The following is a 15,959-nucleotide window of genomic DNA, read 5'->3' on the forward strand; positions in this document are numbered from 1 at the left end:
GATGTTATGTTCTTTGATCAGATGCTGCTGTTAATCTTAAGACACAGAAAATAAATTATTCATTTGGAAATAGCTTAGAAGGCCAGGTTCAGTACTGTTGCGTGAGCTATGTCCATAATGTGTACTACGGCAATATCTGTGTCAGAGGAACGCATGCAACTGGATTTTTCTGTAGAAACTTCATAGGAGCATCTATGGGCACGCTAGTTGAAACCAGTGTTCGCTCACAGATAGACATGTCGCGGAACATTTAATACTATTTTTACACTGCCCAGAACAATCAGATCCAAAGAATTGATTAAGATTTTAAGTAGTGGAAAGGGTCGGATGAGAGTTAAAAACTCAAAGAAGGGAAATTACTACCTTTCAGTGAATATTCATAACTCACATTTTTCAGTTTCCATGCCCTCTAGTAACTAAATGCGGTACTTTAAAATGCTCTTTTGATCAAGAGTAAATGTGCCCATCGGAAGCAATTTTTATATCTTGGAAAAAAAAATTGAAAATTAATTAGGAGTGTTTTGGTTTGTTGTAATGTATGGCACCATCTTCCAGATTATCTCGGAGGGCTGTAATATCATCACTGGTTTCAGTCAAGAGGAAGACAGGTTGTATGGGAAGATGGGGTGTACTCAACTGGCATGAATGAAAACCAATAAACAAAATTTTATTTTGTAGCTCTCAGAGGAAAAAAAATGGAGAGCACCATCACTACCAGGTTTGTGGTTTTTTTCGGTAGCAATTTGCTTGATCTCTTTCCATTCACGTGGGATCTATTTCACTGGGGTGTGTGGATATATAGATGGCTGGCTAATAATAGACAGTTTCTATTATTTGTGTGTACTGTCTTAAATTCTTTTCCAGCCTGTTAACATGTTATGTCTTATTTTCTTTAAACTATGACTCTTTGGAATGACTTCCCCCCCATCAGAGTGTTCCACTTGATTGTTTTACCCCCCTGAGTACTTTACTATCTGTTTTTCAAGATGCTTCTTTTGGATCATTTTAATCCCATCGTGTCTAACTATCTTGTGTGATGGCTGTATACATTAAACTACTGTAAATTTTACCTGAATAAGAACAACAGAACTGGTTTGTTAACAAACTTTTTAGCAGTGTGAGAACTGTTTTCGTAGCCTTGAAATATTTTGAAGTATGCAGTTTGAGGGGAAAAAAGTGTTTTGTTTACTTGCTGCTTATTTTACGTAGTATCTTGGTGTTTAACCTAGATAACCTCGGTGAGCCTGAATGGTGAGCCAATTTCTATATTTTTGTTTCATTATGTACAGGAATATAATATTTATAAATAATTAAATATGAGATCTTTATTCTTTTAACTTCCTTTTGAAAATCTCTATTTTATAAAGCTGGAGGAACTAAAGTGTAGCCTGTATTTATAGTTTTATAGTCTATATGATCTATACGTACATATGCACAGATATATATGTGTGTCTGCATGTACGTTTACTGAACTGTGGCTTCCTTATGAAACTCTAAGTTCCTCTGGGCAACTGTCAGTACAAACCATGCTCAAGCATTCCCTGATCTGACTTTTAATCCCACTCTTTTTTCCTTAGTCTACCTTTGTAGGAAAAAAAAAAAAATAGTCTTTGTGAAATGACTGGCTAAGCTTTGTACTGCACAAGAATCTTGTCACTGTGGTGAAGAAACTTGAGGGCAGCAGCTATTGTAAGAACAGATTTATTTGTCTGTTTTACTGTCACCTAGTAAAAAAAATTGCACTCCTGAAATGTGGATTGTTCCATAGTTGCTGATGCTTTTCTCTAGCAGTAGCAATCTGTATAACAGTATCTCTGTGGGCTTAAACATGTAGAATAGTCTGAAGCTTAGCGTAAATGCATAAGAGTTACTAATCTTCTGACTGCTAGCAGGAGAAAATGGCAAGCATCTTTATCTGAGCTCTTCTTTCTACACTGGCTGTTCAGCGTTCAGAATACAACAGGTCCATTTGCCATCTATCATGAAAGGGCCCCCGAGAAAGGCTCAACAAGTGTGTCTCTGTTTGTAGTCCGTTGCACTGGTTTTGTGCTTATATGGAATACTGGCCATAATTATCCAAATGTAATGACAAAAGTGAAGGAGGAAAACTAGTAGTCAATCTTCAAATCTGAACACGTTTTTTGCATTTACTTTTAAATTTCAAAAAATAGGCACAGACATGGTGATAGGCGCTTTGTGCGTGTTTGCAATATCATCATCAATAGCTTCCTTTTTACAGGAACAATGCCCTCTGAGGACCAAAATACCTCTTTATCTTGATTGCCTGAGGACAGAAACCTCCAGGATAAGCAAGATAATAGGAACTAAAATAGCTCCAAGTCCCATTAACTCTAGCCATCATAAAGCACGGGTAATGCACACTCAAACCAATCATTATTTATAATGAATTCTGAAAATATGATATAAAGCCTGAAGCTAAACTCAGATTAAAATCAATATGATGTCACATCAGTACCGATGTGTCTTTTGGAGTTGGCATGTGAAACAGAAAATGATTATAAAAGAATATATTCATTATAATCTCTGAATTTGTATTTTAAAAAAACCCACCCAGATTCACAATTGTGGTTTAACCCCAGCCAGCAACTAAGCACCACACAGCAGCTTGCTTACGCCCTCTCCGGTGGGATGGGGGAGAACATCAGAAAGGTAAAAGTGAGAAAACTCGTGAGTTGAGATAAAGACAGTTTAATAGGTAAAGCAAAAGCCACACACACACACAAAGTAAAACAAGGAATTAATTCCCCCTTCCCATGGGCAGGCAGGTGCTCAACCATCCCCAGGAAAGCAGGGCTCTGTGACGCGTAACCGGTACTTGGGAAGACAGATGCCATCAGTCTGAACGTCCCTCCCTTCCTCTTTCTTCCCCCAGCTTTATATGATGGTATGGAATGTCCCTTTGGCCAGTTGGGGTCAGCTGTCCCAGCTGTGTCCCCTCCCAACTCCTTGTGCACCCCCAGCCTACTCACTGGTGGGGTGGGGTGGGGTGAGAAGCAGAAAAGGCCTTGGCTCTGTGTAAGCACTGCTCAGCAGTAACGAAAACATCCCTGTGTCATCAACACTGTTTTCAGCACAAATCTAAATACTAGCTGCTATACTAGTCGATATCCATACTAGCTTCTGTGAATAAAATTAATTCTATCCCAGTCACAACCAGCATGTTCACCCCTTGTTCGATACCATTTATGTCATGCTCAGGTACCGTGCTATCCAATACATCCTCATTAACCACCACCCCTTCCTCATCCTTTGATATAATATATAGACATTATTCCCTTAGTCTATGGACCACCCCTGTGAAATGTCCACAAAATGTCCACTGAGTTAATTTAGTCCACGATATTGGGTTCCACCTGTTATGGTGGTGACTCAGGACAGGAGAGGTGGTGTGCTGTGTGGAGTTACTGGGCACCAAAGCCGGCTCAGGTTGGGTCACTGCTGCACTCGCACTGCTTCTTATAAGGCTTGTCCTCTACTGGTTCAGGTGGTTCCTGCTATAGGAATTCGTAGTCATATGGTTTAGTTTTAGGTAGTCCTGCAAAGAGTTGGACTCTGATCCTTGTGGATCCCTTCCAGCTTCAGATAGTCTATGATTCTGTGTTGATTACCCATATTGTTAGGTTTCTTGCCTTCCATCCAAATAAGAAATCTTGACCATCCATGGGTTCCTGTAACAAACAAAAGAAAAACAAAAGAAAACTTGTGTGTCTCTTTCAGTAGCAGAGTTCAGAAAGCCCAGAGAAGTGACAATTTTCTATCCAAGACCCAGTAACCACCTACTTTTCCCCACTTACCGTATGCATAGTCTTCAAGATGCTAAGCTAAGACTTGGAGATGAAATGCAACTGTTTAGATTGGGATGTTCCTACTAGAATATTGTGCATGCAAGAATTTTTTTCTTTATTAATTAGCTGTTGCATATATGCATGGAAATTAAAATATAGTCATTGCTTATAAAGAATAAGCCATTAATACAGCCATTACTTGTGAATGGCATTGTCAAATACACATAGAAAGCATTACCTCACTGGAAAACTATTTGTATATCTTTTGATTAAAATACCATGACATTGTGAGTTTAAAACACTATTCATTTTACAATTTTATATGTGACGTACAGAATACTTGTGGCTCTTCTGTATAAACAAGACAGATCCAGAGAAAGGGATATTTATAAGCAGATAGAAGGGCATGCAAACCAGAAAGATCATTAGCAGTATGCTGACTGAAAGTTTTGTAGATGACTTTTCAGGTCATTCCATAAGTTTATCATGTGCATATATAATGCAAAAATGGACTAGATGCATTAATGTGACACATGTGTATCCATGCAATATTCTGTTTGATCTGATATAAAAATAACAGAGAAAAAATAACTTGGAAAAAAAAGTCCATTGTGGGTAGAGGAAAGCTTGTTACTGACCTCAGCGGGGCTGTAAACCCTGCAGTTTTCCCTGTTCTATTCCAGGTGCATCCATTGAAAACTCAGTCTGTTAGAGTGGCTTATTGCCACCCGCTGGTAATACGTCAGGTACCTTACGTCATGCCTTACGCTGCCTCGGTCATTCCCTTTCTTGGCTAACCTATATTTGGTGTGCATCTATTTTTTTGGCCTACAGCTCTTCAGATGTACATAAATAACACAATAAACCAACACTAACTGTGGTAAGTATTCTCCTGGTAGTAAAAATGTGTATTTTTCTCATGGGGGCAGAAAAAGTGATTTGACTTCTTTGTAGTCAGCTTCTGCTTGGAACAAATAAGGGTTATTTACAATGAAACGTAACTCTATTTATCAGTTCTTGACAAATAATCATTCTGAAACAAATTAAATATAGAAAATTTGGTTTGTACGTCTAGTATAGGTTATGAAAATACAGTTTGAGTACTTTAGTGTGTGTTCAGTATGTACAGTTTAAGAGTATATGGGTTGTTAGCTGTGATTTGTTTCCCTTTGCCAGCTGCTGGGTCTATCAGGTAATCAGTGATATTTTATATTCCACTAAGCCATATTTGGGTGTTTTCCTTGCAAGATGGCTCCTGTAGGATCCAGTTTTCATAGTATTGTATCAATGAAATAGTCGTCTCTCTCTGAGAAATATACTGCGTACGCTCAGGGCTGAAGCATAGTGCATAGCAGTAACATATCTGGTGCTTAGAAAAACAGAGGAAGAATGTAGCAGTATTTAATTTGTTGCGTTTATTTATTTGTCATATTTGTTACACTTCTATTCTTTGGCAAATTCTGTTGTGTTTTCCTTTTAATTTAGAGTTTAACTGCACTGGTATGCGTTTACCAATGCCATTTTCAAGAATCCTGATTTTACAGTTTTGCTCTGACAGTTAGCGGTTGCGCAAGGGGGAATTTAGAGGAAACGCATTTTAGACCCATGCATACAAAAATTTTATTTTTTACCAGTTATTCTGGAAAACAGCTAGTATTAATTTCATGTCAAATATGCTGCCTTGGTATTTCAGAAACTTGAAAAAAAATGCAGGAGGAGGAAAAAAGCCACGCTTTTATGCCTAAGCCCAGTAATGAGTTTATAGGAGCAGCAGGATTGTTTATTTCAGGGTCAAGGATCTTCTGAATTGCCATTTAATTCAGCTACAGCTTTTTAATGAGCATAGCAAAAGTTGCATTGGTAGTAAAGTTCATATATGGGCCAAAAAATGCTCTTATGCTGATACCTAATATGAATCTCTGATCAGATTGTCAAAAGGCAAAAGCTTGTTTCCATCTCAATATCTGAATTTTGCACATATCTTTTGTATGAGACTGAAGTCTTCCTTACACAGAGTTTGTGCAGTTTGTTGTAGAAATACTGAAATGTGGTGAAATGCAGAATAAAGCTCCCCCCAAAAATGCGACAATATACAAGGTGGTTTTTTTCCTAAGCAGAGTGTTTGTAATTATTATGAATATTGGTACTTTGAAATATTTATATCTTCAATTTTAGACATATAAATGTGTATGCGTAGAATTGTACAGTAATGAAAATTAGAGCATGCCTGTGATGTGCTGGTTTTCTACACCGTTTTTTAGGAAAATAATAAAATAATCGCTCTTGTCTTAAGCGTTATTAGAAGCCTAGGATTGCATATCCACGATCATGGCTGAGGAACGCGCAGTATACTTAAAACTTTTGTGAGTTGAATGTGCGTGTGTACGTATGTGCAAGCGTATCTCTGACTTTGGGGAAACGTGTTGCTTCGTTAGTCACCCGCGTGTTCAGACAGGTGATGAGGGCTTAGCGAAGGTGTGCCTGCACATCTGGGGCAGCGGGGCAGCCCCAGGCACCGAGAGCCGTTTCTAGCCGTGCCACAGGCACCCACGGACCGCTGGGGTCTGTTTCCTCAACAGAGAAAATGAAGAGCATCAGTTGGGTGATCCAAAAGGATCTTAATTTAGGAACAGGGGAAAAAAGCCCGAATTAGGTAATTCTAATAATCCCGCTGTACTTTAGAATCTGTGGTTATTTAGGCCTAAAGGATGCTCTCTGCTGCTGCAGAATAAAATGCATGGGCCTTGCTAATGCTGTGGTGTCTTTTCCCAATCTGCTTAATAACTCTGGACATAGGGTTTTGTATTGTTATTGATCAAAATTTCACTGCTCACAAATGTGGGTATTTATTCCTGTATAGCAGCTTCTTTTCAAAAACGTTTTAGCTTATTTGTCTCACTTTATTTGCAAAAAATTGTTGCAGCTGTTTGTGTGTATACATATGGATATGTACAAAGAGGATCTCTGATCAAGACTACAGTTTTAGGATTTGTATATATATGCGAAATTAACTGCTTTTACAATTGAACGTCCATTTCTTAAGCCCCCATTGATGAAGGATACTGTTTACTTTTACTTCTGAAAAGAGAATGCATTTTTTTCTGCTCTTTGTCTATACACAAAGGGTGCAAGAAAAGTCCAAACATATTTCTGGGACTGTGAGTGTGGAAAGTCAAACATTTGAGTTTAGCTATTACGCTTAATGTCCCTTAACCCTTACCCTCAGAAGTTTTATTCTTCTATTATACTGGTACTTGCTACTCTTTATGCCTTAGCTCAGGATTCAAAAGTTTGCATCTTCTTATCTCCTAACTGGGAGATACTTCCCCCACACCCCTTTCCCCCTACAAGGAACTGGGGTGTGATATTGTCTTTTATCCTGTGTGTGCACAAAGGGTTGAGATGAAAAGATTAGTGCCTGCGTTCCCTTCGGGAGCTAGGAACTCTGGTCACTCACTTCTTAGTGGTTGATCACAAAGCTGTAGTTGAAGAGAGGATTAATTACTTCTCTCCAGATTTCACTGAGACTTGGAAGGCTCTCTGTTCCTGCTATTTAGAAACAGAGAAAGCTGTTTTTCTGTTCTTAAATAATAAGAGTTCATTGCAGGCACTTGAGGCATTTTCTCGTTTGCGAAAATCTTAACATTTTTTTTCTTTCTGTTGTTGTTTCTGGCGTATCCCATGCCTAGTCAAAGGGAAAGCAAACGAGTGCTGGGAGTGCAGCTCTTTCTCCTGCTTCACTGTGCACAAACATTTTGTGTCTTCTGGAAGTGATCCTGTGTGCGTTCATAGGCACAGGTCTTCAGGCTATTGGTACAGAGCTCCAGCCGCTTGCTCAACGCTCTGCTAAATCATGTGCTAGAGCAATTTCTGGCAGGGCTGAGATTCTTTTCTAAAAGTACAAACATCAGACAAAATACTACACTTGTGGTTTTAGCCAGTTTGCTCCTCTCAGGTCTCCTTGCCCTGTGTCAGCAGTGAACTTTGTCCCTTCCATGCACAGGTAAATTTTAATGGGATAATTGCTTGTTTTATCGTAATTAAAAAGAATTATATTTAATACACCAAGGTATGCATGAATTGTAATGAAAAGATGATTGTCTCATTCCTATTCCTGTAAACTGGTTTGTTTTACAAAAGTGAAAACTTGAAAAAGTGATTTTTACATTCCCTCTTTGTTTTTTTGCTAGTGTTTTATCATCTGCTTTTTATTTCTTTTTGATTTTCAATTCCTTACAATTCTTTACAAATATTATCTCCTGACAAGGATTCTTTTCTTCAATTTTTAGCTGAGGAAGGTAGCCTAGTATTGTAGGAATTTGAACTGGAAAAAAAATTGACTAAGAGATGAAGAAAAGTGATTGGGTTTTCCACATGCATTAAATAGGGCCTGAGAAAACATAAATGCCTAAAATGTATACTATTATTGTAGCTTTGTTAAAGAGCGTTTGTGATCTATTAGCTGTGACAGACAGTGACTATACGCACTTGGACTAGATGATCGTTGTAGGTTCCCATTGTAGGTCTTGTGTATGATACGCTGCAGATTTTAGTGCTGAATATCTTTCATGTACACATGGCTTACATAATAGAAACATACTTTGAAACATGGTGTGGTAGGCTTGAGTACATGATACCTGTGTGACAGAGTTCTCCTACTTTATAAGTTTAGAATATCATTTTCATTGAGGATGAATACACGCTTTCTTTCTTTTTTTTTCTCATTGAAAAGATTATAGAAGACTGTGTGGGTATGAAATGACTTGCTTGAAGAAGTGAAGCTTTCTCAATATTGTCCAAGTGAAGACCAATATATTTTCTCTCATTTAAAATTCTGTCCTCATTGTGACTGGAAGTTACTTTTCTGCAAATGTTCCTGGTTTAATTTTGGATAATTTCTAGTTCACCATTCAGTCAGGCTGCCCAGCTTTGGAAATAATGGCAGTTATGATGTCACCCTGCTCCTCTGTTTGTTGTATTATGTAAAATCTGTGCTCTGTATGAGACTATCATGCTTTATCTTGTCTGCAGCTGGTTTTCATCACTGATTAAATCATAAGTTTTATTTCAAATATAAATCACTACAATTAGAAGGGGGGGAAAAAGACCCTTGCCTATAAAGAATTATAAATAAATACGAAGATGAATGGGTTAGCGACTGAAAAGTTCTATTTCAAATTCACACTTAAAGGCAGTAAAAACAGGAGGACGTTAGTTCCATCCTCTTCTGTAAGCATTTATAAATCTGTATGTCAAAAACCATAAGGAATTTGTGATCCACCTTTGGAAACAGACCAAGACATAAGTTAGTACCACCTACTATAGATGATGGAGAATGATGATAAGATGCATTTACTTCTTGGTGGCTTTATGTAGTGGTTTTTTTTGTTTGGTTGGTTGGTTTGGGGGTTTGTTTGTCTATATTCTGGCATAGTAATCTCCATTATTGAGTAATTTACAATTCCCACTACAGATTCCCCCCAGTCTTAGAGGACTTTTCTTCATTATTTTTGGGGAATATCCATTTTACCCTTCTTTAGAACTAATGTCCAAGTCTATTACCTATAGTCACCTAGCATAGAGAAGGTTCTCCTGAGGTAAATGCAGAGCACTTGTTAGGCTTATGCTCTGAATTGCTTTCTGGAGGAGTCCATTTCCATGCTCTTAGTCAGATATGTACAAGAATGTCATATAAAAAAATGCATAAGATTAGTGTGTGCTGAGGCTTTGCAATATGTTGCATTTGCTATTTAAAAAAAAAATCACTTCATTTGTAGCTTACTGTTAACTATGACTTTAGACAATGAAAGTTGTTGCATGTAGCTTGGCAGCCTAAAAAGTTGTTACAAGAGAAGAAATCAAACAGTATTGAAACTACAGTGTATGTTTGTGTGCACATTTTTCTTAAAAAACATCCCGTCTAAGTCTGACAGAAATGCAGGGAATGGATTATATAGTAAAAAAAAAAAAAGGGGGGGGGGGAGAATAGGAAAAAAGAAAAGAAAAAGTTGCACAGTAGTCAGGTAATGATTTTTCATCTATGCACTTGCATTACACTTTGCTTCAACACAATTGAAAATGATTCAGTGAGTGAAGCTGCCAGGAATGAAGTGGGTGTTTCCAAGTGCCAGTCAACAGAAAAATGATAAAAACGTTGCAGAACTGAATGCTAGTGTGCAGAACTAGAAAGTGAACTGGCACTGTACTTTGTATCCAGCTCAGTTAATATCCTAACATATTTTAAATATTTACATATTTTTAAGAAGTTCAATAAAAATAAAATGTTGAAGTCCGGAATAGATGAGTGTTTTACTCTATCAAACCACATAACTCCAAGAAATTAGTGAATTATTTTTTATACAGACATCACTGCAAGCATCTTACTGCAAGCATCTTACTGCGTATCTGTTATCATAGCAATATCATCTGCTCTTTCAAAGGAATTTTTATTACATACTTCTAAAGTCTCAGGTCTTATTTGAACTAAGTTGTCTAAATGTCATGTAAAAAACTGAAGTATAAGGCATAGAGTTATTATAGAGGGAAATAATTTGGAGATCATTACACAAGTGAACATTATGGCACCTACTTCATTAAAGTATGTTAAATGGTCACAATAAATTAATCTCTTGTAATATTGGAAAAGAGAAGGGGTGGTTTCTAACTTTCTGCAGAATTAGTTGAGTAGTAGTTTCATGGCTTATGGTGTTTCTTTTGCCCACTCTGCTTTAGCTGTTCTCCAAAGGACTGCTTCTGCACTGATACATATCAGAAATGGCCAACACAAACTGGTTATCACACTCTTGAGCCACTGAAAAGGTCCAGCATTGGGCAAGGACAGTAATATAATTTCATACAATAAGCTCAGTTAGTTTTGTTTATCTTTTGTGTTATTTCTCTTCCTTCCGGGTTAGCCATCATAGCACTGCTATGCCTTCTGTTAGCAACAATATTTGGAAATCAGTAAAAAATTCCTCAGTTGGCAGCAGTTTCTCTTGCTACGTAGATTTCATATTCTTTATGCCTTTCCAAGCTCTTACAGCCACCTGGAAGCAGTGAGAAATGAGAAGTCAAAGGGTAGTAAGTTCTCCCAAGGTAGACTTCTCAAGAGCCCTGTGATTAGTTCCCATCTTTGCAGCTCCAGGGAACAATTACACAGTGAAAAAGTGGAGGTGGAGGGAGGGTTATCTGGATAAAATATTAAAGACTTTTAAAATCTCACTTCAAATAAATTAAGAGTTTTGATTAGACTCGCTGAGATACACACTTGTATTTGGGATGCTCCACCTGTTTAGGTACGTGCATAAACATCAATAAAATCATGTGAAAAAACATAGAGGATTCTGATGCTAAAGTAGTGAGGTAAGATTAAAAACTAAGAAAGGAATTTTAACATTGTTGACAAAAATGAATTGTAAGCTTGTAGTGTCCTCTTAAGGATATGCTGCTTTCTTCAGAATGACTTCAAAGGCAAAGCTTTTTTACAGATTTCCTGGAAAATCTTATTCCAGGTGGTGCTAATTGGTATCAAAGAGTGGTATATTAATTAAGGAAAATTTCCAGCCGACCTATACAAACCAGACAATCTTGAATGATAGAAGATACTAGTTTTAGTATCTTTTGGCCTAGTGGTAGCAACCCCTGTTATGTGAGAATTATTGACACCAGATGAAATTTGCTGTTATTTTACAGGAGGGGAAACATGATGCTTTCTTACTCTAAAAACGCTTACTCTAAAAACACTTACTGTAAAAACTCTCATCTTTGCTAATTTTGAATGAGTGAGAAAGGATTGCAAGAACAACATGTGGGTGAACAGGTAGTTAAAACTATATTTAGGAACGTAGGCATGAAATTTTAATAAATTTGCGTACCCATCATATTTAAAACAGTTGTATTAAGTGGCTTAACAGTGGGAAATTTTGTTCAATAGAAAGTAGGAATATAAATAATAAAAAAAAGTTTTTAACTGCTGGGTGTACTGGAGAGTTTTTGAACTCTTATTTAATTTTTCAATCTGCTTTGCATGGCTTTTGTGATGTTGAAATTGGAAAATGCTGGAATTGGAGTGTTAGTTCTGAAAATAAATAGGACGAAAATCTTTGTGTTATATGTGTGGTTTTGCTGTGGAAGCTCTCCAGACCTCCGGTGGTTTTCTTGTATAACGTTATTCTTTGCATACTTTTACAGAGAGAAAACTAATTCTTTCTTCTTTTGGGCTTTGTACTGTTTTCCCTGTGTTTCCCTATGTCTTTGATGCATATTTGCAGCACAGATATTGATTCTCTTCATCCTCTCCAGATATCTAAGCTTGAGTTCCCTTGTTGTCCCATTCCCATGTTGCGCTTAGTAGCTTTTCCTCTTACCTTCTTTGTTTGCCATCGAGATAACTACACTCCCTACACCTCTGTCTTCTGAACTGGATTTCCCTCTTCTAGGTCAAACACAGCCACACAACAGTGTGTATTTTAACTTCTGCTCAGCAGCGTGCTCAGCCTGTAATCACAGTCCGTACTCCACACTGTGCACTTATGAGCCACAATTGGCTTTATGCTATTAAGGAAGAGATTTTGACAGATGTAGGACTTGTTAAGATGTATGGGAAAAGAAAGAGTAGGGCTGAAAAATTGCGTTGTATATGAAAGAATTGCTGTAGGAAGCACTCAGACATGGAGAGCAAGGAAAACCCCAGGCGATCCTGAGGGGATGGTAAAAATTGCAGTGCTGTGGAGCAGTGCTTTTGGGCACAGCTCTCTTTTATAGTGAGAACTGTTCTTGTGAACACTTGCCAGTTATGGTAATTGTACATGAGCAGATAGTCCCAAAGAGTCAATGTTATTCTGACAGTATGAAACAGTCAACAGTTAATGTGAGTGACTTTCAAGTAAAGATGGCTCAGCGACTTCTAACTCACTTTTGTACAGGGGAAAAAAAGATAATTAAGGCACGTGAAAGGCAAAAGATTAAAATTTTTATATTTACTGTATTTCTATTTCCCTTCCTCTGTAGAGAACCTAGAACAATCTTTTTTCTTTCTCTCTCTCTCTCTCTTTTTTTTTTTTTTTTTTTTTTTTTTTTTTTTTTTTTTTTTTGGAAGAAGAAGATAAGCCTGTTTGGCATTTTTCAAAAAGATACTTGAGGACAGAAAACAAATTTTTGGGCAAAGGTGACATTTTAATAGAGATAAATCTAGAGTTGTTCCTGCTGTTGGAGTCTGATCCTCTCGGATGCAAGCACTTGTAAAAGCAGCTCTGCTGGTAACTTTGAGTGAGGAACCTCGTTGCTTTAAAAAAGATGGCTGCTGCACGCAGACTTATCCTCTCTTCTAGGATTTGGAGGGGTATGCCAATGTATAGCTGTTGAGGGCATTCAGCTTATCGATACAGAGAGTTTGGGGATGTGGACTCAGATTTTTCTTATGTTAAGATTGAAAAAGAGGAGAAGGAAAAGGCAGGGAATAAAGTAGAGAAAAGAATGTGGAAAAGAGGGAAACAACAGCAGGAACCCACGGTTTATAGATATTGTTCAAGAGTTAGCTCAAGTTGGCAGGTAGACCCTCTGTACAGCTCAGTCTTATCAGGGCATAATTTAAGTTCACAGAAATGAACAGTCAAAAACTATCCCTACAGGCATCAGGCCCAGAGATGAGATGGTGAGGTGGGCGGTCACGATGCTACAATTTTGCCCTCATGGTATATCTTTCGGATTGTGCGGTCTTCTGTGTTGTTAGTTGATAAAAAGAGGTAATGGCTGGAACAGCTCAGATTCTTGCTACCTTCTACGTTCAATTACCACAACTTAAACATATGACACTTGGCTTTTGAGCATTAATTTCAAGTCCCGTATACTTTTCACTGTCATTCTGGATTTTTTGGTCTTAATATAATCTTTCTGCTGTTAACTGTTGTAGAACTTTAAAATAAACAACCTGAGTAAAAAATGTTGTAAAATGTCTTATGGTGTTTAGTGTCCTGGAATAGCTTAAAATGTAGGCTGCTGTTTAACAGGACTTCAAAACTTGAAGTATAGCTTCCTAGTAGCTATAGTTTCAATATTACACTAAAATTGTTTTAACAACCAACCAAAAATATACCTAATAAGCATAAATCAGGATGCAAGCAATACTCTGTTAATAGTTTGGTTCTTTGTGTCGATATGGCTTCATAGTTAGCGTGGTCTTCCATGAGTTCAGTTTAAGAACATTTTGCATTAGAATTACATTTAAAAAGGTTTGGTCATTTTCAGCTTGATTAATACAGTTTAATACGAATACAATATTTAAGATGTACAAAGAAATGTGTAGGCATTAAAAATTCATCAAGACACGTCTGAGATTGACAGCATTTATGCTATTTGTGTAATATATATGGACACCCAATTAGAACAAAGGATTGAATGTCCCCAGGCACCCAGAATTTGTGCCACATAACATGAGCATTAGAATTTAGGACCTCTTTGCACAGTGCAGGGTGGTTTATTTTGAGAAATACACTGAAGTGTATTTTTGAACAGGAAAATAGTCCTTTCTGCCTCCAACTACCTTTAGAACATTTTAATCCACGGATATATTCAGGATGTTTACTGGTAGAGTGCTGATTTCTGCAGATTTTTAGTTCTTCTTCACATTCTGTATGTCTTTTACTGTTATCTGTTTCTCTCTTTCTTTTTTTAGGGTTTTCCACTCTTTAATCACCTAGGAAACCAAACATTGATATCTTTTCTCCATTACAACATATTCCTCTCCTATCTTTGTTCAAGAGATAAAAAGGTTTTGCATAGCTTGCTTTTGCTCCTAGTTTGCTCTGAGCAAGGCACGTCCCTTCTGATAGGCAGATTTCCAGGACCCCTTCTAAATCTAAACACAAACTGAAAACGGCATTGCAACTTTCTCCCGTCCTCCCTCCCTCCATACCCAGGATGACTTCATAACTGATAGTCTAGGAGAATTAAAACCTTCATTAGCACTACTAAAGGGAATGACAGAACACTAGTATCTGTTGCCTTTTATGAACTATCCTCCAGGGGTTTTGTGAAGTCTCATTGTATGCAGAGTTCAGCTATCATTCTGTTATCAGAGATGCGGCTTTTGGCAACAGACGGGAGACACCCGTGCACACGCTGAACTCTCTCATTCTGCCTATTTATGCTGAAAGTGTACGGTTCCTCTCCGTATGTGAAAAGATGTAAGCTATTGTGTGAACACTCATCAATCAAACTAGACTTGCTACTGCGTAGACTGTTCTATTTTGCCTTAGAGACGAGTTTATCTTAGTACACAAACATAGTCCCGTGAAAGCACTCTTAGGACCTAACTATTGAGTTCATGTTTCTACAGCAATATGAACATTTTTTTGCCTTTTTTCATCATTTTGAAATTCTTTCTACTTCATCTTCCTTATGCTGCCTGGACACACTGCAGCTGATAAGATGCACCATTTTCTTAGCAGTTGCAGGAAGTCTTCAGGAGAAGCTGGCTGGAGAGAGATTACTTCATTTAACATCACTTTTGCAAGGGCGTATGAAAATTTTAGCTGTGTAAAGACAAGGATAACAGGCAAAGAACACATTCTTTTTCCCTTGTCCTGTACAAGTGGGGAGAAACTCTTATAATGAGTGCAAATTTTGTCTGATTTGGAAAAAAAAAACCCCTCCCAACAAACTGCACAAAAAACCACAACCCACCCCACAACAATGAAGGAGTCTAAAATAACTTCAAATTTTATTTCTACCGTAGATTTTTCCTATAAATACTATTCTTTCAAGCTTTAGAACAATACAAATGGGGAAGATAATATTCAAATACAAGCCACCTGAAACCATGAGATATTTCTGTACATGAGTTTCATCTGATGCTTTCCAGACTCGGTCAGTGCCAGTGAGAGGCAAACAATATAGCTACTAAAATGGAGTGTCAAACTATGACTGATTCTCAATCCTGCTATGCAGGCTCTTCACAATAATAGTTGTGAGTCAAGATTCTGGGCATGGCGTAAAATACCTCTCCATCAAAAATGTGTAAGAATTTCAGTGGGAGAGGCTTGGAGCTTGCATTCAGTTTCAGATCTTTGTTATATATGCTAACGTCATGACGTATAGTCTGTTTAATTTTTGTGGCTAGTGGCTCATGGTAGCTTTTTTCACAAACGAGCACTG

At 37.5% G+C, this 15,959-nt stretch overlaps 1 long non-coding RNA gene across 1 annotated transcript in view; it reads left to right on the forward strand.

Annotated features, from left to right (window-relative positions):
* Nucleotides 1-4,610: 4,610 nt before the first annotated feature.
* The window catches only part of LOC142601657 (uncharacterized), a 36,492-nt gene continuing 25,143 nt past the window's right edge, over nucleotides 4,611-15,959 (forward strand). The window contains exon 1 of the long non-coding RNA XR_012835198.1: nucleotides 4,611-4,686. This is a non-coding gene — a long non-coding RNA (uncharacterized LOC142601657). The remainder of the gene's footprint in view (nucleotides 4,687-15,959) is intronic.

Source organism: Balearica regulorum, chromosome 4 (assembly GCF_011004875.1).
Source record: "Balearica regulorum gibbericeps isolate bBalReg1 chromosome 4, bBalReg1.pri, whole genome shotgun sequence".
NCBI lineage: Eukaryota > Metazoa > Chordata > Aves > Gruiformes > Gruidae > Balearica > Balearica regulorum.